General features: G+C 39.8%; 1 protein-coding gene and 1 pseudogene across 3 annotated transcripts in view; one reads left to right on the top strand and one right to left on the bottom strand.

Moving 5' to 3' along the window:
• The window catches only part of RCOR1 (REST corepressor 1), a 132,915-nt gene that overhangs the window by 89,598 nt on the left and 31,256 nt on the right, over nucleotides 1-12,061 (bottom strand). The gene's annotated exons all lie outside the window — the stretch shown is intronic.
• LOC308647387 (coiled-coil-helix-coiled-coil-helix domain-containing protein 2-like) lies at nucleotides 7,182-7,711 on the top strand (annotated as a pseudogene). The gene has a single exon. The product of its transcript is annotated as a coiled-coil-helix-coiled-coil-helix domain-containing protein 2-like (transcript).

Here is a 12,061-nt window from a genome sequence, read left to right as displayed (position 1 = left end):
CGCGCTACCTCGAGCCACATGCCCAGCCAACAGCTTTCCTATATACTGACAATGAATCTGCTGAGAAAGAAATTCCATTCACAATAACCTCAAAACAAAAACAACAACAAGTAATAAATATACAAAAAGAGGTGAAAAACCTCTACCATGAAAACTATAGAACATAAGAAAGAAATTGAAGAACACCTCAGAAGATGCAAAGATCTCCCATGTTCATGGATAGGTGGAATTAATATTTTTTTTAAATATTTATTTTTTAGTTTTCAGCAGACACAACATCTTTGTTTGTATGTGGTGCTGAGGATCAAACCCAGGCCGCACGCATGCCAGACGAGCGCGCTACCGCTTGAGCCACATCCCCAGCCCTGGAATTAATATTGATAAAATGGCCATACTACCAAAAGCAATGTACAGACTCAGCAATTCCCATCAAAATATTATAAAATTCTTCACAAAATTAGAAAAAAAAGTCCTAAAATTCTTTTGGGAGAATAAAAGACCCAGAATAGCCAAAGCAATTTCTAAGCCAAAAGAGCAACACTGGAGATATCACAATACCTGACTTCAAATTATACTCAGAGCTACAGTCACACACTGCATGGTACGGGCTTAAAAACAGCCATGAACCAAAGGTACAGAATAGAAGACAGAGAAACACACACAGATAGTCATCTGATCCTTGACAAAGATGCCAAAGACATACTATGGAGAAAAGACAATCTTTTTAACAAATGGTACTGGGGAAACTGGTTATCCATATGTTGAAGAATAAAACTAGACCCTTGTCTCTCACCCTGCACAAAAAAAAAAAAAAAAAACTCAAAATGGATCTAAAACCTCAGAATTAGACCAGAAACTATGCAACTCCTAGAAAAAAATGTAGGGTCAGCTCTCCAGCATATATACACAGGCAATGACTTTCTCATTAGAACCAAAGAGTTAAAAAATGTCAAGAGTTAAAAAATGAAATGGCATTGGAGGCTGGGGTTGTGGCTCAGAGTTAGAGCACCCACCTGGTGTGCATAAGGCACTGGGTTCAATCCTCAGCACCACATAAAGACATTGTGTCCACCTATAACTAAAAAATAAATATTAAAAAATGGGATAGCATCAAATTAAAAAGCTTCTGCACAACAAAGGAAACAATTAAGAACATGAAGAGAGAATGGAAGAAAATCTTTGCTAGGTACTCTTCTGACAGAATATCTAGTACATATAAAGAGCTTTAAAAAATCATAGCAAAATAATCAATTAACCCAATTAGTAAATGGAAAAAAAGGAATTAAACAGACCCTTCACTAAAGAAGAAATACAAATGGCCAAAAAATACATGAAAAAAATAAATATGGAGGTTCCTCAAAAGATTAGGCATGGAACCACCATATGACCCAGCTCTACCCATAAGGATTTATCCTAAAGAATTAAAGTCATCATGCTACAGTGACACATGCATACCCGTGTATTTATAGCAGCACAATTCACAGTAGCCAAAACTATGGAACCAGCATAGGTGCCATCAATGGATGAATGGATAAAGAAAATGTGGTAAATATACACAATGGAGTTTTTATTCGGCCATAAACAAAAATGATATTATGTCATTCACAGGAAAATGGTGGAATGAGAGATCACCGCGTTAAGCAAAACAAGTCAAATTCAGAAGGTCAGGATCATATGTTTTCTCTCGTATGTGGCAGCTAGAGAGAAAAAGAAAAGAAAAGAAAGAAAGAAAGGTGAGGGTGGAGCTCTTGGAAATCAAAGGGAGAGCAGTAGAGGAAAGGGACCAAGGGGTGGGGCTGGGGATGTGGCTCAAGTGGTATCGCGCTCGCCTGGCATGCATGCGGCCCGGGTTCGATCCTCAGCACCACATACCAACAAAGATGTTGTGTCTGCCGAGAACTGAAAATAAATATTAAAAAATTCTCTCTCTCTCTCTCTCTCTCTCTCTCTCTCTCTCTCTCCCCCCTCTCCTCTTTAAAAAAAAAAAAAAAGGGGACCAAGGGGTGAAGGAAGGGAGAGAGGGGAGAAGTGCTGGGGAGTGATATTGGCCAAATTATATTATTATATTGAGTGCACATGCAAATATGTAACAAGAAATTCCATTATGTGTGACTATAATGCTCCAATAAAAAATGTGGAACTGCAGAAAAATTAAAAAACAAATAATGGAATCAAACCAGGCATGGTGGTGGACACCTGTAATCCCTGCTACTCCAGAAGCTGAAGCATGAGTATTAGAAGTTCAATGTCAATATGGGCAAGTCTGCAAAATCCTGTCTCAAAACAAAAAGGGCTGGGGGTGTGCCTCAGTGGGAGAGCACACCTGGGTTCTATCCTCAGTACTGCATAAATAAATAAACAAGCAAACAAACTAAAATGATATTTTTTTAAGAAAAAGGCATTAAGACTAACTAGGTTCAATGAGTAATTAAATAACAATTAAATTATTTCTTATCCCCACTGCAAAAATGATTATCAAAATAAAAAAAGAAATGACTCTCAATTATTCTCAGGGGAGAAGATCAAATCCACACTGTAATTATAAAACTTTTTTAAAACCTCAGAGCTGGGGTTGTAGCTCAGTGGTACAGTGCTCATCTCACATGTGGAAGGCACTGGGTTTGATCCTCAGCACCATGTAAGAATAAAATAAAGGTATTGTGTCCATCTACAACTAAAAAAAATATTAAAAAAAAAAAAAACAGAAGATATAAAAAGGTGGTCCATACTGACCTCCCAAACAGACCCAGGACTTCCTAAGGATCTGGCTGCCTCTGCACATCCTCTCCTTCCAAAGCTTAAGAGAAAGGGAAGGTCAGCAGTTTCACAGTGGACTCCCAAGGAACTGAAGAACTTGTCACAAAGAAACTTCTCCATGTGGCTTCTGTCTAATGGAGTGGATTACAAATTAACATAGCCCAAAACATTTTTAAAGGAGTTGTACCAGTTGGATTGAGACAAAACAACACAGAATGAAGGGATGATTACATTCCTTCCAAAATACTATAAGCACAAAGTTGACAAAGAAAACTAGTCACCTACTCAAAAAAACAGCCATTTCTTGTACAAAAAAAAAAAAAAAAAAAAAAGTAACTCATAAAGCAGAACAAAAAGCCAGGCACTATGGTGCACACCTACAATCCCAGTTATTTGAGAGCCCGAGGCAGAAGGATTGCAAATTCCAGGCCAGAATGGGCAACTTAGCAAAATGCTATCTCAAAATAAAAATAAAAAGGACTGAGGATGTGGCTCAGAGATAGAGCACTAGCCTAGCATGCTCAAGGCCCGAATTCAGTCATCAACACGCCAAAAAAAAAAGAGAGAGAGAGAGAAAATAAAACTCCCAGAGAACAGGGACAAGAGCCCCAGAGAATCACTCTCAGGCAACAGAACTGAATCCTGGCTGAATTTCAAAAAAGCTACACACCAGGGACTACTGTACCTCCTGCTGTCCACTCTTCTGAACAGATGTGTGTGCAGCAATTATCTCAAACCTTCCCACCATTATAAAGTGGAGGGAGCGGCAAATTACTTCAATCTCAAATGCACATGGGTTTAGGGATAGAGAAAGCACACCTGAGGAGCTTCAGCTGGCCATACTGGGGCTGATTTAAGTGGTAAGATCCCAAACTTGTAGCTAAACCATAAGATGATGAAACCAGGAGGGGTTCAGGGGAAGTATATAAGAGTAATTTCCAAATAGGAGGCATGTAAATTGTTAGGATCAAACCAAAAACTGTGGCATACTGCATTTTCCAAAGATGCGCACAACAACCCCTCTCAGCTTATATGCGCCTCTTTTCAGTGCGACAGTAATGCAGCTCCTAGCAGAGTGGGAATCCATGTTCCCTCCCCAGAGAGCTGAGCAGATGTGACTATGGCAGAATGGTACTATCATGGAACTTATAAGGCTAGGACATAAAGAGCAATACGGTTACCCCTGGATCTCCAAGAATACCTGCCTCTGAGGCTTGCACGGGAGTATAATGCTGTGCAGAGCAGCATCAGAGTATAATGCTGTGCAGAGTATAACACTTGCATCGGAGTATAATGCTATGCAGAGCACAAATCAGCCTGTGAGAGACCACAGGAGAAAAGGTGCTTCAGCACCCTGCTGTTCAGTCCAGCCACAAAGTGACCATAACTGAAGCCACAGCCAAGAAACTTGAGCCAGAACTGCCTACTGAGCTCTTTCCAAATCCAGACACCAGAAAGTGCCAGACACAACAAAATGATGCTGTTGTTGTATTAAGGAAACATTAATGGCCCTGGAATACACGGTGACATTCGACTGTCAGCATCTGTAGACTCTCATAACTGGGCCAATTTCCTTCCAAAGGAAAATCTTCAAAACTGGTGCCTGCAGAGCAGAGGCCATACTAATAGAATTTGGAGATGCCAAGTGATTCTCACCATTTAATAGGCAAATTTCACTTAATCTATGTACATTCCCACTCTCCCATGTCTGGTCCCATCCATCTTCTGCCTTCAAATAAATCTAGAGTCTCTTTGGTTCAAACTTATGACTAAGAGTGAACTGTCCTATGCTAGGATAAGGAAGGCATGGTTATTAGGCTGCTGGGGTGAAGCCAGAATCCAGAAATCAAGGACTGCCTACAGACCTGCAGTTGGCACTCCCGTTTAGCCCCAGTGCTACAATGCCAGGCCTCTGGAGACACCTGGCACCTCCACTTCCTAGGCCTTTCTGAGGTCCTGCAGCGGCATGTGCTTCACACTGGCCTCACACCATCCCCTATCAGTTCTGCCAAAGAAATGACTACACACTCATCCACTTTTCTGTTTCCAAAACACAAACACCATCTCCAGAAGGTTCTCCTGTTTCTGGTATTCCATCACTTGTCACATCAAAACTCAATCTCTGTACCTCTCTTTCTTTCCTGCCAGCTCTCCATGCTTCATTCACATTCTCTCAAACCTCATTTCTTCCACTTCTATTGCTTAGCTTTCACTGTCAACTTTAAAATACTATAAAAAAAATTTTTAAGGGGCTGGGGTTATGGCTTAGCAGTAAAGCTCTTGCTTCACACATGTGAGGCACTGGGTTTGATCCTCAGCACCACAAATAAACAAACAAACAAACAAACAAAAAATTAGCTAGCTGGCTAACTAACTAACTTACTTTAAAATGGCCTTCCTACCCCATCCCCTGTCCCATCCATATTGCCCCAGACTTCTGTCCATGCTCTGCTAGCAGACACATGTCCCCAAAGTTTGAAATTACTAGTATTACCACTAATCATCAGCCCAAGAGTTATGAAGTTTTTCTCTCAATCTTCCTATCAACTCTATGAAATAAATACTATCCCCATTTAACAAATGAGAAATGCCTTCCACAATAATGTATAGAATCGAATTGTCCTTAAATTTTTTTTCTTAGCAAATAATCTCAATAATCCTACCCAGCTCTAAAATTCTATTTTCTACAATTCACAGGTAAGAAAGTTAGTCAGACATGATGGCAAAGGCCTATGATCCCAGCTACCCAAGAGACCAAAGCAGGAAGATTATACATTCAAGCAGGCCTGGGCAACTTAAAGAGACCTGTCTCAAAAGAAAATTTAAGAAAGGATGGAGGTTAAATCCCTGGTTTAAACCCTGGGTTAAATTCCTACTGTTTTAACTATTTAAAAAAGTTTAAAAACTCAAAGCACATACCAAGAAAACAAAGATTTTCAAAAGCACAGGCACTTGCTAATATTGGCAGACAAAGAAGTTCATTCTGTCTATTAGATTCCTTCTTTTATTTTTATTTTTGGTACTGGGGACTGAATCCAGGGGCACTTAGCCACTAAGTTACATCCCCAGCCCTCAGTAAGCTGCAGAGGCTGGCCTGGAACTTGCAATCCTCCTACCTCAGCCTCCTGAGTCATTAGGATTACAGGCATGCACCACTATGCCTCACTCAGACTCCTTCTACTCTTACGTATTCTATTAAATCAAGAAACTGAAAGGACAGTAGACTAAGATACTAAACAGTGAAAACTAAACACACCCAAATGGATTGCTGTCACAATTATACAGACCATTTCTTAACTATCCTCGTGCCCAAATACTAGACTTTTGCAAATCACAAGATGTACTCTCAAATGTTCCCAATAAGAGCAACAACAAATATACATATATATGACATCAGGTTCCCTTGCTAAATATGCAGATTGACTGCTGTTCCAATTCTCAACAACTTTTCTATGAAGAGAGAGCTGCAGCTCAAAGTTCAAAGCTATAAATGAGAGATATCACAACAATCTTTGTGAGACCAGCCTTTAGAAATTTTGCAGAGAAACTATGCCAGATACAGGGAACACAGCAGAAATGAAAGGTGGCCCCTGCTTTCTTAAAGAATGCAACTGACTAGGCAAGTTATTTATTACCTCTAAAGCCTCAGTTTTCTTATGAGTAAAGTGGAGTTGATATTAACTGCTTCCTACAATTATTCTGTAATGCATTTAATGTGGCTGGTACAAAAGCCCCATATATTATCTATTGAATAGTTACTCAAATGGTTTTTTAAAATTATAATCGGATACAAAGAAAAAAATCAGATCAGTCTCTGGGGAAAAAAACTGTGATCTGGGGCTGGGGATGTGGCTCAAGTGGTAGCGTGCTTGCCTGGCATGTGTGCGGCCCGGGTTCGATCATCAGCACCACATACAAACAAAGATGTTGTGTCCGCAGATAACTAAAAAAATAAATATTAAAACTCTCCCTCTCGGGCTGGGGATGTGGCTCAAGCAGTAGCGCGCTCGCCTGGCATGCGTGCGGCCCGGGTTCGATCCTCAGCACCACATACAAACAACGATGTTGTGTCCGCCGAGAACTAAAAAAAAATAAATAAAGATTAAAAAATTCTCTCTCTCACTCTCTCTTAAAACTCTCCCTCTCAAAAGAAAAACTGTGTGATACAAACAACACAGTAAGAGGCCAATTACAGTCCCCTTGATGCCTTCTGAAAAGTAGTTACTTTATTCCAAGTAACTTTACCTATTAAAAAATTAAAATTGCTGGGCACCATGTAGCACGCCTGTGATCCCAGCAACTTGGGAGGTGAACATAGGAGGATCAGAGCTCAAAGACAACCTCAACGATTAGTGAGGCACTTAGCAACTCAGTGAGACCCTGTCTCTAAATAAAACATAAGGCTGAGCCGCTGCGAACCTACCATGCTGCGTGGAAGCGGGAGCCGCACTTCGCGGCGCGTGGTGCCCCCAGCCAGCAGGGCCCCTCAGATGAAGCTGCTTCCAGGCTGGCACCAGCAACTCAGCCACCAACTGCAGCCCCACGATCTGCAGTCTGGTCCCCTGCTGTGGCACTCCAGCAGCCAGGTCTGATGGCCCAGATGGCAACCACTGTGGCTGGTGTGGCAGTAGGCTCTGCTGTGGGGCAATACTGGGCCATGCCATCACTGGGGGACTTCAGTGGAGGAAGTACTGCCAAGCCCACAAAGCCTGATATCACTTACCAGGAGCCTCAGGGAACCCAGCCAGGACAGCAGCAGCAGCAGCTTGGTGACCCTTGCTTTTATGAGATAAAACAATTTTTGGAGTGTGCCCAGAACCAGGCTGATGTTAAGCTCTGTGAGGGTTTCAATGAGGTGCTGAAGCAGTGCAGAATTGCTAACGGAATATGTCTAATCAAGAAGTTCAAATTGAAGTGGAAAATCGGCTCTGATGATCAAGTTACTTTAACATAAAAATGTAATTGATATATGAAAGTATGAATGTAAAACTGCAATGTAAAACCTCATTTAATAGCTTCAGTGTTTGTGAATGGCAGCAAATGAGAGTGTTCTAACTGTATAGAAGTTCACTGAGTTGGTACAGAAGTACACCGAGTTGGGACTGGGCAAATGTGTGGCCTCCTTAAGTCAGCTGTTCTGATGTTCTTTGAGTTTATTAGAATGAAATGATTTTCCTCCTGGAAAAAAAAATAATAATAAAACATAAAAAAAGGACTAGGGACATGGATCAGTGGTTAAGCACCCCTGGGTTCAATCATGGTACCAAAAAAAAAAATTAAAATTGTGTAATCTCAGCAATATAGAAGACTAAGACAGGTGAAAGTTAAAGGCCAGCCTTAACAACATAGAAAGATCCTGTCTCAAAATTAAAAAAAAAGTGCTAGGGATGCAGCTCAGCAGTAGAGCTGGGTAGAACCCCAGTAGCACCAAAATAATGATTGTTATTATTTTCATTATTAAATTGTAACCAAAAGAGGAGGGTGGTATCTCAATTTCCATGAAGCCGCCCTAGTTAGTTCCCAAGCCTTTCAGAGGCAGAAGAACTATTTAGGATGTGATCACTCTGAGGTCTGCTGTCTCTAGGACAGGTTTGCATCTAATCAATACACCTTTCAACACTGACTGACCCTTTACAATAAGGGACCAGCCTTAAGAAATGCAGTCACTTCAAATAATTCTCTTCCATTCTGACATATGATTAACTAAAAACATGACTAGTCTTTTGTACTAGAAAGCATTTATATAATTTCACAGTTGTGATTCCAAACTACCTTCATTTAGTTACCTTTCCCCGTGAAAGGTAAAATATCAAACTTTTTTTTAGATATTTTTTTAGTTATACTTGGACACAATTTATTTGTATGTGGTATTAGGATCGAACCCAGCATCTCACACTTGTTAGGTGAGCACTCTACTGCTGAACCATAATCCCAGCCCAAATATCAAACTTTTTTAAAAATATTTTTTAGTTATAGATGGATACAGTATCTTTATTTTGTTTGTTTATTTTTATGTGGTGCTAAGGATCAAACCCAGTGCCTCACATATGTAAGGCAAGCGCTCTGCCACTGAGCCACAACCCCAGCCCTCTCAAACTCTTTTTAATGAAAAGTTTTAATACATTATAAGCTAGATCTGCCTAGCAACAAGTTATAACTGCTATCATTCTATTTAGGTTCCCATGGATACAGTCAAGAACAGCACAGTGGCAGCTGTACAAATCAAGGAAAGAAATCCCAAGGGCTGGAGATGTGGCTCAAGCGGTAGCGCGCTCGCCTGCATGTGTGCGGCCTGGGTTCGATCCTCAGCACCACATACAAACAAGTGTCCGTCAAAAACTAAAAATAAATAAATAAATAAACAAACAAATAAATAAATATTTAAGAATCTCTCTCTCTTAAAAAAAAAAAAGAAAGAAAGAAATCCCAAGAGAATCATATCCCATCTACATAAAGGCAGGAATACTGTCTAGTACCATCTCATCAAGAACCCACTCTCCCTTCCCTACAAACCCTAAATAGCCTTCCATGAGAGTCTTCCTCCTTAAACCCACCCCCACCACATAGTGTTTCTAAAACTGTTAACCAGGCTTCGGGAACAACTTCTGCCCATGTGCTACACCCAGAACTGGTACACAGATTTCTGGTTTTTTGGATATACCAAATTTGTCAAACTGGCTTGAAAACATTATGAAAAAATCATTCTACACTGTAAATCTGTAATCTGGGGAAAAACTAAATGGTTTTATTGCCTTTATAAACCTCTTTTTTCCTAAGTACTGACATTTGCAGAAGTATATAATCTAAACAATAGAAATTTATTTTAAACTTGAATATTTATTTCCAGTGTTTAAACACTAAAAGATTTAAATTTAAAAAAAAAATAACTAAGTCTACACTGGGCACAATGGCATACAGGGAGATCACAAATTCAAAGTCAACCACAGGGGCTGGGGCTGTAGCTCAGCGGCAAAGCACTCACCTAGCACATGAGAGGCCTTGGGTTCGATCCTCAGCACCACATAAAATCAAATAAATAAATAAAGATATTCTGTACAACTATAACTAAAAAATAAATATTAAAAAACAAAAAGTCAACCATAGCAACTTAGCAAGGTCCTGAGCAATTTAGTGAGATCCTACCTCAAAACTAAGAGATAAAAAGGACTGAGGGTGGGCTGGGGATGTGGCTCAAGCGGTAGCTCGCTCGCCTGGCATGCATGGGGCCCGGGTTCAATCCTCAGCACCACATACAAACAAATATGTTGTATCCGCCAAAAACTAAAAAATAAATATTAAAAATTCTCTCTCTCTCTCTCTCACCTCTCTCTTTAAAAAAAAAAAAAAAAAAAAGGACTGAGGGTGTGGCTCAGTGGTTAAGTGCCCCTGGATTCCATCTTAATAAATATATAAATATGGGGGCTGGTGACAAGCTCAGTGGTAGGGTGTGTGCTAGCACACATGAGGCCCTGGATTCCATCCCTTACACTGCAAAACAAATAAATGAGTAAAATGCATTTTAATAAATATACATTGCTTCAATATTTTTATATCAAGAGATTTCAGGGGGCTGTGGTTGAAGCTCAGCGGCAGAGCACTTGCCTAGCATGTGTGTGAGGCACTGGGTTTGATCCTCAGCACCACATAGAAATAAATAAATAAATAAGGGTATAAAAAAAATACAATAAAGGTTGGGGCTGTAGCTCAGGAGCAGAGCACTTGCCTAAAATGTGTGAGGCAATGGGTTCAATCCTCAGCACCACATAAAAATAAACAAATAAAAGCATTCTGTCCATTTACAACTACAAAAAAAAAATTTAAATGTAATAACATTCTGGGTATGGTGGCACACAGCTGTAATCCCTGCAGCTTTGGGAGGCTGAGGCAGGAGGATTTTGAGTTCAGCTTCAGCAAAAGCGAGGCACTAGGCAACTCAGTGAAATATAAAATATAGCTGGGGATGTGATGTGGCTCAGTGGTTAAGTGCTCCTGAGTTCAATCCCTGGTACCAAAAAATAAATAAAATAAAATAGAGATTTCAGAAAATATTAAGACAATTGTTTAATTTCATGAGAAAAATTAGAGGAGAAACAGGACAAGGCAGGGGAATCTAGAAAGTAGGAGGAAAAGAAAGAAGCACATGCAAAGTAAACCACAAATTTGACTAAAAACACATGAGGTAAAACAATTAAAAGGCAAACAAACTGATAAGTAAGGATAAGAACTCTATTCAGTGGGAAAAAAACATCAAGAAAATTCACAAAAGACAACAGTTTTCCACCTTCTAGGAACTGGAAAAATACATACTACACAGGCCATTCTTTGCATTCAGTGGCTCACACACATTCTTTGTAATAGGCACTACATGTATCTGGTACAAGAAAGTACAGCAAACATACTCAGTATCCCTGCTACAGAGAACTCCTGGAAGGACCGGCCTGTGGCTTCTGGTATTCGGTAGATACACTCATTAGACCTGCTATACTGTGCTACTGGAAATGTGTGCAAAGAGCTTTAAAAATGTTCACACACATTGACCCAGCAATTAATTTCACTTTTGGGAATCCTGATAATTCAAAATATGGGGAAGCATTATAAGTATATGGAGATTTGTCTCTAAATGCTATAAGAAAAACAATGAAAGAAAAACCAAAATATAGCTAACCACAGGAACTGATAAACCTGGTAATATTTGACTCCATAGACTGCAGTTCAGTTATTTAAAAGTTCTGAAGACCATACATATAAAACAAATATTAATGCCATAGAAGGATGACATTCTTGAACTTCTTGTCAGTCACTGTCCTAAGCAATTCATGTGCATTCATTCATTTAATAAGAGTGTTTAAAAATATTAATCCATAAAGCACTGGTTCGAGACTGTGGAGTGTTTTGTTTTGGACAGAACCCATTGAGAATGATTCATGGAACCGGTTAAAAAATTTGTTATATTCCATATATTTATAAATGGTGTAATAAACATGCATGAGAAATATTAGGGCAACAGCCAGATATGACTGTTTTACCAGGGAGGTTGAGGATTACACACAGACACAGAGTGGAAGACAAAGCATACATGGTGTAGTTGGGAAGGATGTTTGCATAAATTACTGAACAGGGGAGGGCAGGGGACAGACAAAACTATGAGAATTTTAGAGTCAGAGACCACAGATAAAATCCTAGCTTTCAAGAGTACTCGCCACATCATCACCACAGTTTCCTTGTGAAAAATGCCTCTGAGAAGTCTGATTGCTAGAAATGAGCACATACAAAAGGTGCTCTATTAATGCACTCCTCTCCCTGT

This window comes from Spermophilus citellus (assembly GCF_964194105.1).
Source record: "Spermophilus citellus genome assembly, chromosome: 4".
Taxonomy (NCBI): Eukaryota; Metazoa; Chordata; class Mammalia; order Rodentia; family Sciuridae; genus Spermophilus; species Spermophilus citellus.
Note: the sequence above shows the minus strand (reverse complement) of the source record. Positions and strands in the feature narration are given on the sequence as shown.